At 42.2% G+C, this 16,240-nt stretch overlaps 1 protein-coding gene across 1 annotated transcript in view; it reads left to right on the top strand.

The window, feature by feature from the left end:
- LOC111970541 (acid-sensing ion channel 1B) overlaps nt 1-16,240 on the top strand; it is a 116,941-nt gene that overhangs the window by 6,775 nt on the left and 93,926 nt on the right.

The following is a 16,240-nucleotide window of genomic DNA, read 5'->3' as shown; positions in this document are numbered from 1 at the left end:
ACATAGAGCTGAACTTCTGCTGTCTCCTCGAGAACATAGAGCTGAACTTCTGCTGTCTCCTTGAGAACATAGAGCTGAACTTCTGCTGTCTCCTCAAGAACATAGAGCTGAACTGCGAAGTGGCCTCCTCTTGCTTTAGCCACCTATTCCTGTGATGCTGTTAGTTGGGTGCTTGTGGAAAGGGTATCCTTCCTATGCAATGTGCAATCCCTCAACCGATGCAGACAGTATTTCCCCCCCCCCCCTATGTTGTAGACAACACTACTCACAGTTTATGTAGAGATCTTTTACAGTGTGCCTGTAATGGTGTCCTAATCACCCTGACGATGGTAGATGGGAAGATTGGAATCGTGTCCTTCACTCTACTAGTGGTTATCTGTAATCTGTGCGTGTGTGTGCGCATGCATGTGTGTGTATGTTTGTGTGTGTGTAGATTGCCTATTTGACCTTGACTCAACTAGTGGTTCTGTAACCTGAGTGTGGCTTGGCTCTGGGTAGTTGGATTAGAGCAGCCAGAGACTGAAGCTGTGGCCCCAGGGGTCACCGAGTGGCTGACGACAACACAGACACATCAAATATTAAACAGAGTGAGAAACAGATGTCCTGCCCTCTGTTTCCCTTTGCCTCCTCAGTAGCCTCAATAGCACGGGATCCTTCAGTTCACCATGCAATGGACCATATTGATGGATTGATTGATGGATGGATGGATGGATGGATGGAAGGAAGGAAGGAAGGAAGGAAGGAAGGAAGGAAGGAAGGAAGGAAGGAAGGAAGGAAGGAAGGACAGGCTACTCAAACTGGCGACGACATATCAGCGGTGACAGATAATATACTGTTCTATATTGAAGTGTCCTCTCTACAGGCCACTATGTATCCCATGCAGGGTTGGGTAGGTTACGTTCTTAATGTAATCCCTTACAGTTACTAGTTACGTACTAGTTGTAATCAGTAACGTAACTTTTGGATTACACAAATTCAGTAACGCAATCCGATTACATTAGAAGAAGACAAACAAGGAATATTACCGATTGATTGACATAAATCAATGTTAGAGTTTACATAGCTGGCCATTAGTGGATGATGTATTTTACTTTATGGGTTATGTAGGCTTTTAACTCATTACTTTCTACTTCAATATAGATAATTAAATGATTAGGCTTCATATTAAAAAAGTCTGTCAGATTTCCAGTCATTCCAATTAATTAAATACCCCTTGATCTTCAAGAATAGGACTTGGAAATATTGAAATATAGATAGATTAGTCTAATTGTTTTACAAAAAAAATAACCAGGAAAATAAAGGACTTATTGGCCTACTCTGTTGTTTATGTTGTTGTCATGGACGACTGACTGGGCTCACTGCTTCGAAACACGGTTGAAAAATAAACGCTGCTCTTGTGGAATGGCATGCTTTGAGCACTACCGAAAAGTGCAATTTGCATGACGTGAATAATGAATGCCATGTGCTGCATAGGCCTATAGGTTATAGACCTATTGTTTATGTTGCTGACACCATAGCATTAGGAATTACATTACTGACTGAATTGAATAGGATCTATATGGGTGCCATTTTGATATCACCATAGCTCTATCAAAAGTGTGCGAGTTTAAGCATAGGTCCAATAGGCCTGAATCAGCACTAATTAGATTGAGCAATAGAAGCCCTACTCGTGGTCTTCTTTAAATAAACCTCTTTTTAACTGTATCTGTGGAGCACAATACTATGGAGGAGTTCAGAAGGGAGGAACTCCCTGAAACTCTTATTCCATAGAGACTGGGATCCACACTATGTCTATGCAGCTGTTGCAAGAGAGCGTTTTTCATTGGTTGTCCACTGGTTGCAAAAACAATGATTGATAGGCAGTTTATACTTACTGAATTCAACCATTATTGGGTTAAAATATACATTTGTGAACAGCCATCCACAACAACCACAATAATTGAGAGAGCAGCAGTGTGATTCACATCATTGAGAGACCAGCAGTGTGATTCACATCACTGAGAGAGCAGCAGTGTGATTCACATCACTGAGAGAAGCAGCAGTGTGATTCACATCATTGAGAGAAGCAGCAGTGTGATTCACATCACTGAGAGAGCAGCAGTGTGATTCACATCATTGAGAGAGCAGCAGTGTGATTCACATCACTGAGAGAGCAGCAGTGTGATTCACATCACTGAGAGAGCAGCAGTGTGATTCACATCACTGAGAGAGCAGCAGTGTGATTCACATCATTGAGAGAGCAGCAGTGTGATTCACATCACTGCTATGTAGCTTTCAATAAAAGACCTAAGCGATATCAGTATCGCCCATAGGCTATACCGCTGGTTCCCAACTCCAGTCCTCCAGTACCCCCAACAGTGTTTCCCATCTCCAGTCCTCCAGTACCCCCAACAGTGGTTCCCAACTCCAGTCCTCCAGTACCCCAACAGTGGTTCCCAACTCCAGTCCTCCAGTACCCCCAACAGTGGTTCCCAACTCCAGTCCTCCAGTACCCCAACAATGTGCATTTGTATTGTAGCCCTGGACAAGATCACCTGATTCAACTTGTCAACTAATCATCAAGTTCTCAATTAATTAAAGCAGCTATGTTTGTCCTGGACTACAACAAAAAGGTGTGCTGTTGGGGGAGCTGGAAGACTGGAGTTGGTTAACACGTGCTTAGAGAGGATTATCTCCGTAGAGTTGGCTACATTTCCAACATGTCACCATTCCCTAGCCCTTTATTGCAAAGCAAAACAATAGTCAAGAAAAACATAGTATTTAAAATAGCTTGTGATGGAGTCTGCATACAAATGAAGGAATACCTGATATAGGTAAATTCCAATTCGACTTCAATTACCTGAAGGGATGATTTACGATGTAATGGTGCAGTACAAAATGTGGTATCTTGTTTATCAATGAACAACTGTAACTTTCTGGAGCTTGGCCTTCTTATAGAGATCACCCGGTTGGCTGAAACTTGTGTGTAAGCCAAGCCCCTGGTTGGTTGGGAGGACCTATAGACTGGCCCCAGCTGAACCAGGGCAGTACAGGATAACCATAGCATCAACACAACAGTCCTCTTTGCACACCACAACATTCCTGGCCACACGCTTATCTCTTAGATCCCCCACAACACTGGCCCCAGCTGAACCAGTCAGTACAGGATAACCATAGCATCAACACACCAGTCCTCTTTGCACACCACAACATTCCTGGCCACACACTTATCTCCGAGATCCCCCACAACACTGGCCCCAGCTGAACCAGNTTTGGACGCTTGTGAACTAGTGTGTTGTATTGTAATGAAACTTAATATGTCAACGCAGTACTACATTTGACATGTTGATTAGGGTACAGAATGGCCACAATCCCCTTAAACATGATCCAATTTTTATTTATTCTGATGACAATGTGATACTGTATACCCCATCAACATTCCTCCTATAGGTCAGTGGTTCCCAACTCCAGTCCTCCCAACAGTTTCCCAACTCCAGTCATCCAGTACCCCAACAGTGTTTCCCAACTCCAGTCCTCCAGTACCCCCAACAGTGGTTCCCAACTCCAGTCCTCCAGTACCCCCAACAGTGTTTCCCAACTCCAGTCCTCCAGTACCCCAACAGTGGTTCCCAACTCCAGTCCTCCAGTACCCCAACAGTGGTTCCCAACTCCAGTCCTCCAGTACCCCCAACAGTGGTTCCCAACTCTCCAATCAAATGCATTTGGTGTGTCATCATAGTAGTCTCTGACTTGGTGTCAGACTCACTCAGGTGGAGCAAACTTAAACTGGCACCTTTTTTCAAAGCTGAATTGAATGTCATTGAGAAAACAGAAAGTTGGCTAAATGTATTTTTCACAAAACATCCTTTCTGAATATAATATTATTCCAAGAAGTAATCATAGCGTTTTTCAAAAGTATCTGTAATCTGATTACAATATTTTAGCTAGTAACATAGCAGATTACAGTTACAGTTTTTTGTAATCAGTTACATGTCATCCCCAACTCCCCAACCCTGAGTGGTGAAACTGAGCATTTCAGTTTGGATTCTATTGCTTCAATACAATACCTCCCAAACTCTAAATTTAAAGTCTAAAGTCAAAACTCTGAACTCTAAAGTCAAAACTCTAAAGTCAAAACTCTAAAGTCAAAACTCTAAATTCTAAAGTCTAAAGTCTGAACTCTAAAGTCTAAAGTCTAAATTCTAAACTCTAAATTCTAAAGTCTAAAGTCTGAACTCTAAAGTCTAAATTCTAAACTCTAAAGTCTAAACTCTAAATTCTAAAGTCTAAAGTCTAAATTCTAAAGTCTAAAGTCTGAACTCTAAAGTCTTCGCAGACATCGGAGTCCTTGCGCTGTATTAAAATCATGGTTGTAATGACGTCAATTCAATCAGTTTTGAAATAACGTTAAATGTCAGTCAGGCTAGGATGTGTCTCTGGTGAAAGGAGGTGTGCTATATAGGGAATATGGTGTCATTTGAGGCTGGTCTATTGATTGAATTCAGTCTTCAGTCTTCACTGGCTGCTTTCTCCCCAGGACTCGACAGAGGTCACTGTAGTCCCCATGGAGAGACTGAGGCACGATGCGTCTGGCCTTCCAATGATCTGAAATGTTAGAGCATAGCCTGGAGCAGTTACACATTCTGCTTTCTAGACTGGTGATTACTGTTGTAAATCAATTCAAAGTTTACAAATTGATTTATATTTGTTTTAATTGCTCACCTATTCAGAGTTGGTAAGTTGAACAAAATGTTGTCTGAAGCTATGGATCTTTGGAATAAATTTGGCCCTGATAACAATTTGGATGTATGATCGCTTTGTAATAATTAGTCAAATCTTTGGTAAGACAGGCAGTAGAATTGACTATGACAGCTTGTCATGTCTCTATTTCGCCACTAGAGGACACTGTTTTATAAGTAAAGATTTGGCTCTTTGGTACAATGCATTATTCCTTATGGAAGGAATCACTATTTCTACCCTGTTGCACCTCTTAAATGTGTATTGAATAGTTTACAATTATATTGTTAACATCAAGATGTGAACCAGTGACAATATCAAAAGTTGGCCTAAGATTAGGCTGTCCGTGAACTTATATCCGTTTCCTATCTTCAGAGTTCCTGAATGTTTAGAAAAACTATTTCGGTTTCAATCAGATAGCACGTTTTCAAAAGCAGGAGTGACTCAAGGTGTTTTATTGTCATGATCAATAGAGGAGTCTTAACTAAAGGCCTCTTTTCTTTGTACTGTTCCTCTTTCTCTGGATGCTTAGAAGGGTCTCTGGTATCCCGTGGTTACAGGATGTTCGTCACTCATGCTCTGATGATTAACTGACGTTTTCAGAAACACCCCTTTAATCAACTCACACATTGCTCCTCCTATCGAGAGATTACAAACATGAACACACACACACACACACACACACACACACACACACACACACCTCACACATTACTCATCCTATCGGGAGATTGCATGTGTTGGATAAGAGGTAGCCTATCGAAAACCGTCATCATGTAAACTGTCTTTTCACAGTCCCAGTATTCGAGAACAAATTCAAGAAAGTGTACAGTATTATATAGAGACATTATTGCATGGAACTCCGTTCCATCTCACATTGCTCAAATGAACAGCGAACCTGGGTTCAGAAAACAGATAAAGCAACACCTCACGGCCCTCCCTCCTATTTGACCTGGATAGTTTGTTTGAATGTATTGATATGTAGGCTACGTGGGCCTTTTTTAAAGACTTGGTTCTGTACTTCATCTGCTCTTGTCTATTAATGTTGTGTATTATGTCATGTTTAGTGTGGAGCCCAGGAAGAGTAGCTGCTGCTTTTGTAATAGCTAACGGGGATCCTAATAAAACACCTTTATACCTAACCATGAGACCAAGAAGATTTTTACCAGAGGTATTTATTATCACCCTCAATCCCCCCCTCCGACACACACACACACACACGCACGCACGCACGCACGCACGCACGCACGCACACACACACACACACACACACACACACACACACACACAATAAACCCCTTTAGCTTCCATACGTTACTAATACGTCCTGACACAAACACTAATTAGTCATTAAACTAGTCAAATTAATTAGCTCGTCTCACGCCTGTCTCCTCATTATTCAGATGAATGGTGAGTCAAAATGGTATAATGAGGAGAAATTCACCCGTATTGGCTCATTTATAACTGAATAAGACACATGACGAGTGTCAGAGAAGATGCCAACAGCCACTTATCAGCCAGCTTGTTAAGCTTCCATTTATCATCTAGTGTTATAATGGGACCATCGTACTGTTACACTGAGACAGACTGATGTGTTATAATGGGACCATCGTACTGTTACACTGAGACAGACTGATGTGTTTTGTGTTTTTTATAATGGGACCATCGTACTGTTACACTGAGACAGACTGATGTGTTATAATGGGACCATCGTACTGTTTTACACTGAGACAGACTGATGGTTTTATAATGGACCATCGTACTGTTATCACTGAGACAGACTGATTGTGTTATAATGCGGACATCGTACTTTACACTGAGACAGACTGATGTGTATATAATGGGACCATCGTACTGTTACACTGAGACAGACTGATGTTAGGTTAATGGGACCATGTACTTTACACTGAGACAGACTGATTGTGTGTATAATGGGACGCATCGTACTGTTACACTGGAGACAGACTTAATGTGTTATAATTGACCATCGTACTGTTACACTGAAGACAGACTGAATGTTTTTTATAATGGACCATCGTACTGTTAGCACTGAGAACAGACTGATGTGTTATATATGGGTGACCATCGTACTGTTACACTGAGGCAGACTGATGTGTTTATAATGGGCGACCCATCGTACTGTTACACCTGAGACAAGACTGATGTGTTTATAATGGGCCATCGTACTGTTACACCGAGACAGACTGATGGTTAATAATTGGGGACCATCGTACTGTTACACTGAGACAGACGACTATGTGTTATAATGGGACCTTCGTACTGTTTACACTGAGACAGACTGATGTGTTATTAATGGACTCATTCGTACTGTTACACTAGGACAGACTGATGTGTTAAATGGGACCATCGTACTGTTTACCCTGAGACAGACTGATGTTTATAAGACCATCGACTTTACACTGAGCAGACTGATGTGTTATAATGGACCATCGTTTACTTGTTACAGCTGAGACCAGACTGATGTATTATAAGTGACCATCGTACTGTTACACTGAGACAGACTGATGTGTTATAATGGGACCATCGTACTGTACACTGTACGACAGACTGATGTTTATAAGTGGGACCATCGTACTGTTACACTGAGACAGACTGATGTGTTAATGGGACCATCGTACTGTTTACACTGAAGACAGTACTTATTGTGTATTTACAATGTGTATTACCATCGTACTGTTTACACTGAGACAGACGTGATGTGTTAAAAATGGACCATCGTACTTGTTACACTGAGACATGACTGATGTGTTTATAATGGACCATGCGTACTGTTTTTCACTCGAGGACAGACTTATTGTTATAATGGGCCATCGTACTGTTACACTGAGACAGACTTGATGTGTTTAATGGGACCATCGTACTGTTTACACTGAGACAGACTTATGTGTATATAAATGGAACCATCGCTACTGTTACCACTGGACAGACTGTATGTGTTATAATTGGGACCATCGCTACTGTTTTACACTTGATCAGACTGATGTGTTATAATGGGACCATCGTACTGTTACACTGAGACAGACTGATGTGTATAATGGGACCATCGTACTGTTACACTGAGGACAGACTGATGTGTTATAATGGGACCATCGTACTGTTACACTGAGACAGACTGATTGTTATAATGGGACCATCGTACTGTTTACACTGAGACAGACTGATTGTGTTATAATGGGACCATCGTACTGTTACACTGAGACAGACTGATGTGTTATAATGGACCATCTACTGTTACACTGAGACAGGTGATGTGTGTATAATGGGATCCATACGTTTGACTGTTTATAACCCGAGCCAGAGCTAATGGCAATGTTGCTTCGTACCCCAGTTTGGCGAAATACCTTGTCAGACTAAACGCACTCGCGAGTCGCTATCAGCTAGTGTGACTACATCACTTTGAGCACTTAAGCTATTCTCTAGAATCGTAGTTATCAAAATCCGTACCAGCCGTTACACTGTGTCTTACACAGAAGCCACCACCTGTAGCTACTCTGTCGTGAGACACGTGTCCTTGTCTATAACATTCTGGACACGAATCACCGTGAGCTCGCTTGGACTCAATCCTGATACCGTACTAGACACTTACCTATGTACTACTGTCGTGACATCTAACTGCTGTGACCTAACTTCTTAGACCACTGCCTTGCTAACGTCCTGAGTACACATTCTCTTGTTACAACCATCACTTGTCATAGAAGAACACATTAGCGCTATGCCTTTACTTGTGACTGTAGTTGATACTACACCATTGCTCACATGCTATTCCTCACCTAGCTTGACACTCTTGCATAACTAGGACCGTAATGCATGGATTACTTATATGACGTGTCAACCCTAGTTTCCTTACCTACTTGTCAACTCAGCTTCAGCGACAGGACAGCCACTTGTGAGTGTGTCTGTATAATAGGGTCCACCATACAGTGTGTCACCCTAATCTACGCCACAAGGGCAGCCGCTAGTGTGCAGTAGAATAATTGATGGAGCCACTCTATGATGAACCGGTGGTATGCAACATGGGCAACTAGAAGGCATAGAATAGCATGTCCATGGTTGAATAATGGAGACCAGTGTGCGATGACTGTCTAACAGCTAGCAGACCAGAGACATGTGGATACGCTATATTAGCTCCAAATACCGTAACTCTGGTATACCAACTGACCGGAAACAAGCAGAGTTCCTGAGTGTCGTTTAAACAAATGATCTATATTTGGAGAATCCCATACGTAAATCGTGTGTTCACAATCTTGGAGCAACAAAAGCAGTATAGTTAGGCTTTACTTTAAACATGTGAGAGTACCGATCTGCTATACAATGATTACACGTGAGCCGAGAAACTATCAGTTGTGTGAATGTGATCAGTAATAAAGATAAGGGTTACTCTAGATGTCTCGGTATTAGCTATGATATGATACACTATGAGATCATTGTAAACTGATGCGAGTTCAATAGAATGGCGACTCAGAGTACCGTTTCTGAGACTGGATATTAGCACAACTGAGGAACTACGCGTAGCCCTCTAGGTGCTTGTGTATATCCTGGAGGAGCACAGAGGCGAATCACAGCGTAGTATCGAGCTATACCGTATCTGACTCGCTGATCAGTATGCCTCTGCCCTCCATTGTTTCCTCTCGATACTCTTCTCCTTCGTTCGTGCGTTATGACGATTCAAAGTACTACTCTAGTTCCATACAGTTTTACTTCAGACGATACAATCATTGTACCATGTCTATAGAGATCCCCATATATGTCACTAAATCACAATCAGTACGATGTGTGTCTTCAGCAGTACGGCAACCTATGAGTACAGAATAGGATCCCATATTCTTAAGTGAGTAACAAAACAAATACAATATTGCGGTGTGCAGTCTATTGCGGACATTTGTAACAAGTGAGAACGAGATCCCATATTCCCCAGTGATATCTGAAACATCTAGGCAACATACGAGGTGCCCATGATAACCTCTTACGTGATGTAACCAACAGAAATTATAAGGTTTTACCCCTTGTAACATAACAATAAGCAGCGTACAACATAGTTACCTCTGATTATTATGTGTCTCATTGTATGTAATAAATAAAACGAGTGACGCCGCTTGATGTCTCGCGATAATTGCTTGCTAATATACACAAATCTCATGCAGAGTTCTGCTCGTCTAATGAGAAATGATGCTAATTATTGTTGGAACGCTTTAACTAAGTGCAACTCGTTATGAGTCCCAGCCATAGATAGAGTACAATTACATTAATGACCTCACATATACTATTCTCAATCTACCAGTAACCTCTATATTGATTTTCTCTTATGTAACAGATATATAGAGTCTCATTCATTTATTCAATAACACCAAGTCCATTCATGTCCACCACAGCAATGTAAAACATGAATAGACTTGTAATTTAGAGTTATCTTTGACTCATCCCATAAACATCTATCAGCTCTATTCATCCACGTTCGTATGTCACTCCAGCCAAGCCAAATTAAAAATTACTATATATATACACACAGCAATGCTTATCCACGACATCAGGTGCCTTACAGTGGTATAAACACATCATCTGTCTCGAGGTTGTAACAGTTACGATGGTGCGCCATTGATAACACAATCAGTCCTGGTGCTGCAGGCTGTAGACAGTGATGGTCCCATGTAGTAACACATCAAGTCGGTGTGCTGCGAGTGTAACATAGCGAGTCCCATTGAGGTAAGAGCACATCAAGTCTGGTCTCAGGGTGAACAGTACGATGGTCCCATTTAACAATCAGTCTGTGCTCGAGTGGTGGAAAACAGTAGCGGTATGCGGGTCCCAGTGTGAGTGAGATACAACATTCATGGCAGTCTGCAGCAATGCACCTTATGTACCGGTATTGATACACACATGTATATATATAACACACATCATCGTCTTCGTCTCCAGAGGTTTCTTGTATAACAACCTACGAAATATGGGTACCCATCCATTTACTCTAGCATCACACAGATTTCTGTCATTTCAATGCTGCTCAACATGTACGATGGCCCTATAGTCTTTGGTCGCCTCATCTCGCCACTAAATACAACATCGCTACGTATGTACTGAACTCAAGTGTACACAGCTTACGATGGTCCCATTATAACACCATCATCTGTTCTCGGATGTAACAGTACGATGTCCCCATCTATTAACACATCAGTCATTGATACATCGAGCCCCATTAACAGTCACGATGGTCCCATATAACACATCAGATTGTTCTCAGAAATGCGTCACAGTTACGATTGTCCCATTATAACACACATCAGTCTGTATCTCAGTGTAACAGACGATGGTCCCATTATAACACATCAGGTCTGTCCAGTGTAACAGTACGATTGTGCGCAGCACATCATGCAACGTGCGGCTGCCCCCATATGTAACACTCATCGCGTCTAATACAGATATTGTACATCCGGTGTACATACACACCCCACAGACACACACCATGGTCAAGATCCAGTACGCGATGGCTTCCCATTTTATAATAGACAGTAGCTGAATCTCATACACTTTCAGTCCATTCCCATGCATTTCATAAGACTACGTAGACAGACGCGATGTATATGCGTGATGCTGCGAGTGTCGCCTCGATGCTATTTTCCCATCATTATGAACATAGCTACCGATCAGTCGAATGCGAGTGTGGTGATCATCTCACGATTCCCCAGGTGGCATTGATTACGATCAAGGGTAACTGCAATCGGAAGACACGCACTATATTATCAACACATCATCACCCGATCCTTCCATTAAAGTCTCTATGCTTAAGACAGCATATCCATGTCCCCATTGCATCATAAGTGATCTACAGACAGGCATATCCATCCCCATGCATTCATCTAAGGACTACAGCATCAGGCATATCCATTCCCCATGCATGTTCATAATAAGCAGTACGATGACTACAGGGGTACCCACAAGTGATATACTCAACTATCTACTCTCACTGCGAGTTCTCCAAGATGTAAAAGCTACGATATGATCCACAGGTCAATCCATTATTCCACACATGCAATTCATATAGCCTATAGTCCAGACATGCTGATTCTATCAGTCCCATGTACCAACTATGCTATAGACGGAAACTATCTATGACGGAGTCGCAATTCATCCATAACACACCCTCAAAAGTGGTCACATGTCTCGCAATGAGAACATGGGCTGATACACGACTCTAACGAGACAGTCCAGTCTCTTAGTGCCGCTTCATGAATGGCCATTCTATACAGCTCATAAGCATCCCTTCAGTATAAGCACTTAGAGTAACACAGTTACGAACAGTATAAAAAACTAAAGTATTATTATTCAATAGTAATTTAACAACACGACATACAGCGCGTCCCATGCACTCATGTCAAATCTAGTATCTATGCATCCTGCTATGATTGTCCACATATATGAAAGTGACTCATATATCAAGTCTGAGAGTCTCCGTGGTCAACAAAGTCAACGTATTAAGGGCTTCCCATTGACTTTTATTGAGACACATCAGTCTGTGATCTACAAGGACTCAATTAACGAGCTACGCATTGACTTCCCCACTAGTACAAACCAGCCTACGCTCACGCTAGCTCACACCAGACTGGTGCAAACACATCTACGATGGACACCCACAACCACCTCTGTCCTCCCCTGTCTGTCACTGACCTGAGTAGACCACCACTCCCCGCTTCAACTGTGTCCTTAGCAGTAAGCTAATTTGAAAATCACGAGTAGCACAGAGTGTGTTTTCACCCATTCTATCCTCTCTTAACATCTTGGAGTGCAGTCCTGCTCTGCATCACGTGTTAATTATACAGTATCCATGGTGGTGGCACCACATATGGCCTTCTGAATACTACTACATGCTGCCTTATAACCTACCACTTCTACGTGCGATCCCTCCTCCACCACGCCTCCCTCTCACCACCCTCAGTCCCTGCCCGTGCCTCCTCCCCTATCCTCTACCCAACACACTCCACCCTCCACCGTCCTTAATTATGTTCCTCAGTTTACTTAAAATATATTTTTTAACAATACAAACAATCCACACACAAATCTTAGCTAAACAACAAGTTACGATAGAGGTTCACACACCCACATTACCAAGCACCAATCAACAATTCTCTAGCTCCTCTGCCCAGAGGCCCACTCTTGCTCACCATCCCCCATCTCCATCCAACTACATCAACCCGGCCCAGACCCACCGGCTCACATCCCCATTCTCCATCCATGCTACAACAACTATTACACCTGGACTGGACACCCACTTATGACTACACACCATGCTCCACCCACCGCAGCTCTTCGTTCCCTACGTGCAACTACATTCACACTGTCTAGCACGAAGTCTCACTGCAAATCACATGGCCTCACACCCATCTCATCAATCATAACCATCCACAGCCCTGCCCAGACCCACCTGCTCACATCCCCATCTCCACAAGCTTACATTCACCCGTCACCAGACACGCTGTATCGAATATATACACCTTATCGGTCCCCCAATCATATACATCACCCTGCCAGACCCATCTAGAACATATACACAACCACCTACCACACTTGTACACTCCTATGCCCAGACCCACCTGCTCAATCCCCATGTCTCACAAGCCGAGTCTCTCTAGGTACCCCCAATCCTGCTCACATCCCATCCTACCAATCAACTATTAACACACTACACCCTGGTCCCAGACCCACGTCTCTGCACAGCATCCCACATCCCATCAGATCTACGCAATCTACCCTGCGGCCATCCCACTTACCTGCTTCACATCCCCATCCCATACAACACACTACAGTCATTTTCTATCCAGCTGCCCAGTGTGTATAACAGTACCGACTGGTTCGCCATTATAACACACATCAGTCTTCGTCATCAGTGCGCTGATAACAGTACGATGGTCCCATTATAACACATCAGTCTGTCTCAGCTCGTAACAGTTCGATGGTCCCATTATTAACACATTCAGTCTGTCTCAGATGTAAACAGTACGATGGTGCCCATTATATACACATCAGTCTGTCTCAGACCTGGACCATGTGTGTTAACAGTACGATGGTCCCATTATAACACATCAGTCTGTCTCAGTGTAACAGTACGATCGGTCCCATTATAAACACATCAGTCTGGTCTCAGTGTAACAGTACGATGGTCCACAATTTATAACACATCAGTCTGTCTCGGTTGTAACAGTACGATGGACCCATTATAACACATCAGTTTTCTCGGTGTAACAGTACGATGGTCCCATTATAACACATCAGTCTGTCTCGCTGTAACAGTACGATGGTCCCATTATAAACACATCAGTCTGTCTCAGTGTAACAGTACGATGGTCCCATTATAACACATCAGTCTGTCTCAGTGTAACAGTACGATTGGTCCCATTATAACACATCAGTCTGTCTCAGTGTAACAGTACGATGGCTCCCATTATTAACAATCAGTCTGTCTCAGTGTAAACAGTACGATGGTCCCATTGTATTAACACCTAGATAATAAAATGGAAGCTTAACAAGCTGGCTGATAAGTTGCCTGTTGCATCTTCTCTGACACTCGTCATGTGTCTTATTCAGTTATAAAGAGCCAATACGGGTGAATTTCTCCTCATTATACCATTTTGACTCACCATTCATCTGAATAATGAGGAGACAGGCGTGAGACGAGCTAATTAATTTGACTAGTTTAATGACTAATTAGTGTTTGTGTCAGGACGTATTATAACGTATGGAACTAAAGGGGTTTATTGTGTGTGTGTGTGTGTGTTATGTGTGTGTGTGTGTGTGTGTGCGTGCGTGCGTGCGTTTGCGTGCGTGCGTGCCGCGTGTGTGTGTGTTCGGGAGGGGGGATTGAGGGTGATAATAAATACCTCTGGGTAAAAATCCTTCTTGGTCTTCATGGTTAGGTATAAAGTGTTTTTATTAGGATCCCCGTTAGCTATTACAAAAAGCAGCAAGCTACTCTTCCTGGCGCTCCACACTAAACATGAACATAATACACAACATTAATAGACAAGAAGCAGATGAATACAGAAACACACAGTCTTTTAAAAAAGGCCCACGCTAGCCTACATATCAATACATTCAAACAAACTATCCAGGCAAATAGGAGGAGGCCGTGAACGTGTTGCTGTATCTGTTCTGAACCCAGTTCGCTGTTCATTTGAGCAATGTGAGATGGAACGGAGTTCCATGCAATAATGTCTCTATATAATACTGTACACTTTCTTGAATTTGTTCTCGAATACTGGGACTGTGAAAAGACAGTTTACATGATGACGGTTTTCGATAGGCTACCTCTTATCCAACACTATGCAATCTCCCGATAGGATTGAGTAATGTGTGAGTGTTGTGTTGTGTGTGTGTGTGGTGTGTGTGTGTTGTGTGTTCATGTTTGTAATCTCTCGATAGAGGAGCAATGTGTGAGTTGATTAAAGGGGTGTTTCTGAAAACGTTCAGTTAATCATCAGAGCATGGGAGACGAACATCCTGTAACCACCGATACCAGAGACCCTTCTAAGCATCCAGAGAAAGAGGAACAGTACAAAAGAAAAGAGCCTTTATTAAGACTCCTTCTATTGATCATGACAATAAAACACCTTGAGTCACTCCTGCTTTTGAAAACGGCTATCTGATTGAAACCGAAAATATTTTTTCTAAACATTCAGGAACTCTGAAGATAGGAAACGGATATAAGTTCACGGACAGCCTAATCTTAGGCCAACTTTTGAATTGTCACTGGTTCACATCTTGATGTTAACAATATAAATTGTAACTATTCAATACACATTTAAGAGAGTAGCCAGGGAAATGAAATAAGATGATTCCAACTTAGAAAATAATGCATTGTACCAAAGAGCCAAATCTTTCTTATAAAACAGTGTCCTCTAGTGGCGAAATAGAGACATGAACAAGCTGTCATAGTCAATTATTTACTGCCTGTCTTACCAAAGATTTGACTAATTATTACAAAGCGATCATACATCAAAATTGTTATCAGGGCCAAATTTATTCCAAAGATCCATTAGCTTCAGACAACATTTTGTCTCAACTACCAACTCTGAATAGTGTGTAGCAATTAAAACCAAATATAAATCAATTTGTAAACTTTGAATTGATTTACAAACAGTTAATCCACCAGTCTAGAAAGCAGGAATGTGTAAACTGCTCCAGGCTATGCTCTAAACATTTCAGATCATTGGAAGGCCAGACGCATCGTGCCTCAGTCTCTCCAGGGGACTACAGTGACCTCTGTCGAGTCCTGGGGAGAAAGCAGCCAGTGAAGACTTGAAGACTGAATTCAATCAATAGACCAGCCTCAAATGACACCATATTCCCTATATTTAGCACACCTCCCTTTCACCCAGAGACACATCCTAGCCTGACTGACATTTAACGTCTATTTCAAAACTGATATGAATTGACGTCATTACAACCATGATTTTAATACAGCGCAAGGACTCCGAGTCTGCGAAGACTTTAGAGTTCAGACTTAGGACTTTAGAAT

This window comes from Salvelinus sp. IW2-2015, linkage group LG11 (genome assembly GCF_002910315.2).
Source record: "Salvelinus sp. IW2-2015 linkage group LG11, ASM291031v2, whole genome shotgun sequence".
NCBI classification, from domain to species: Eukaryota; Metazoa; Chordata; class Actinopteri; order Salmoniformes; family Salmonidae; genus Salvelinus; species Salvelinus sp. IW2-2015.
Note: the sequence above shows the minus strand (reverse complement) of the source record. Positions and strands in the feature narration are given on the sequence as shown.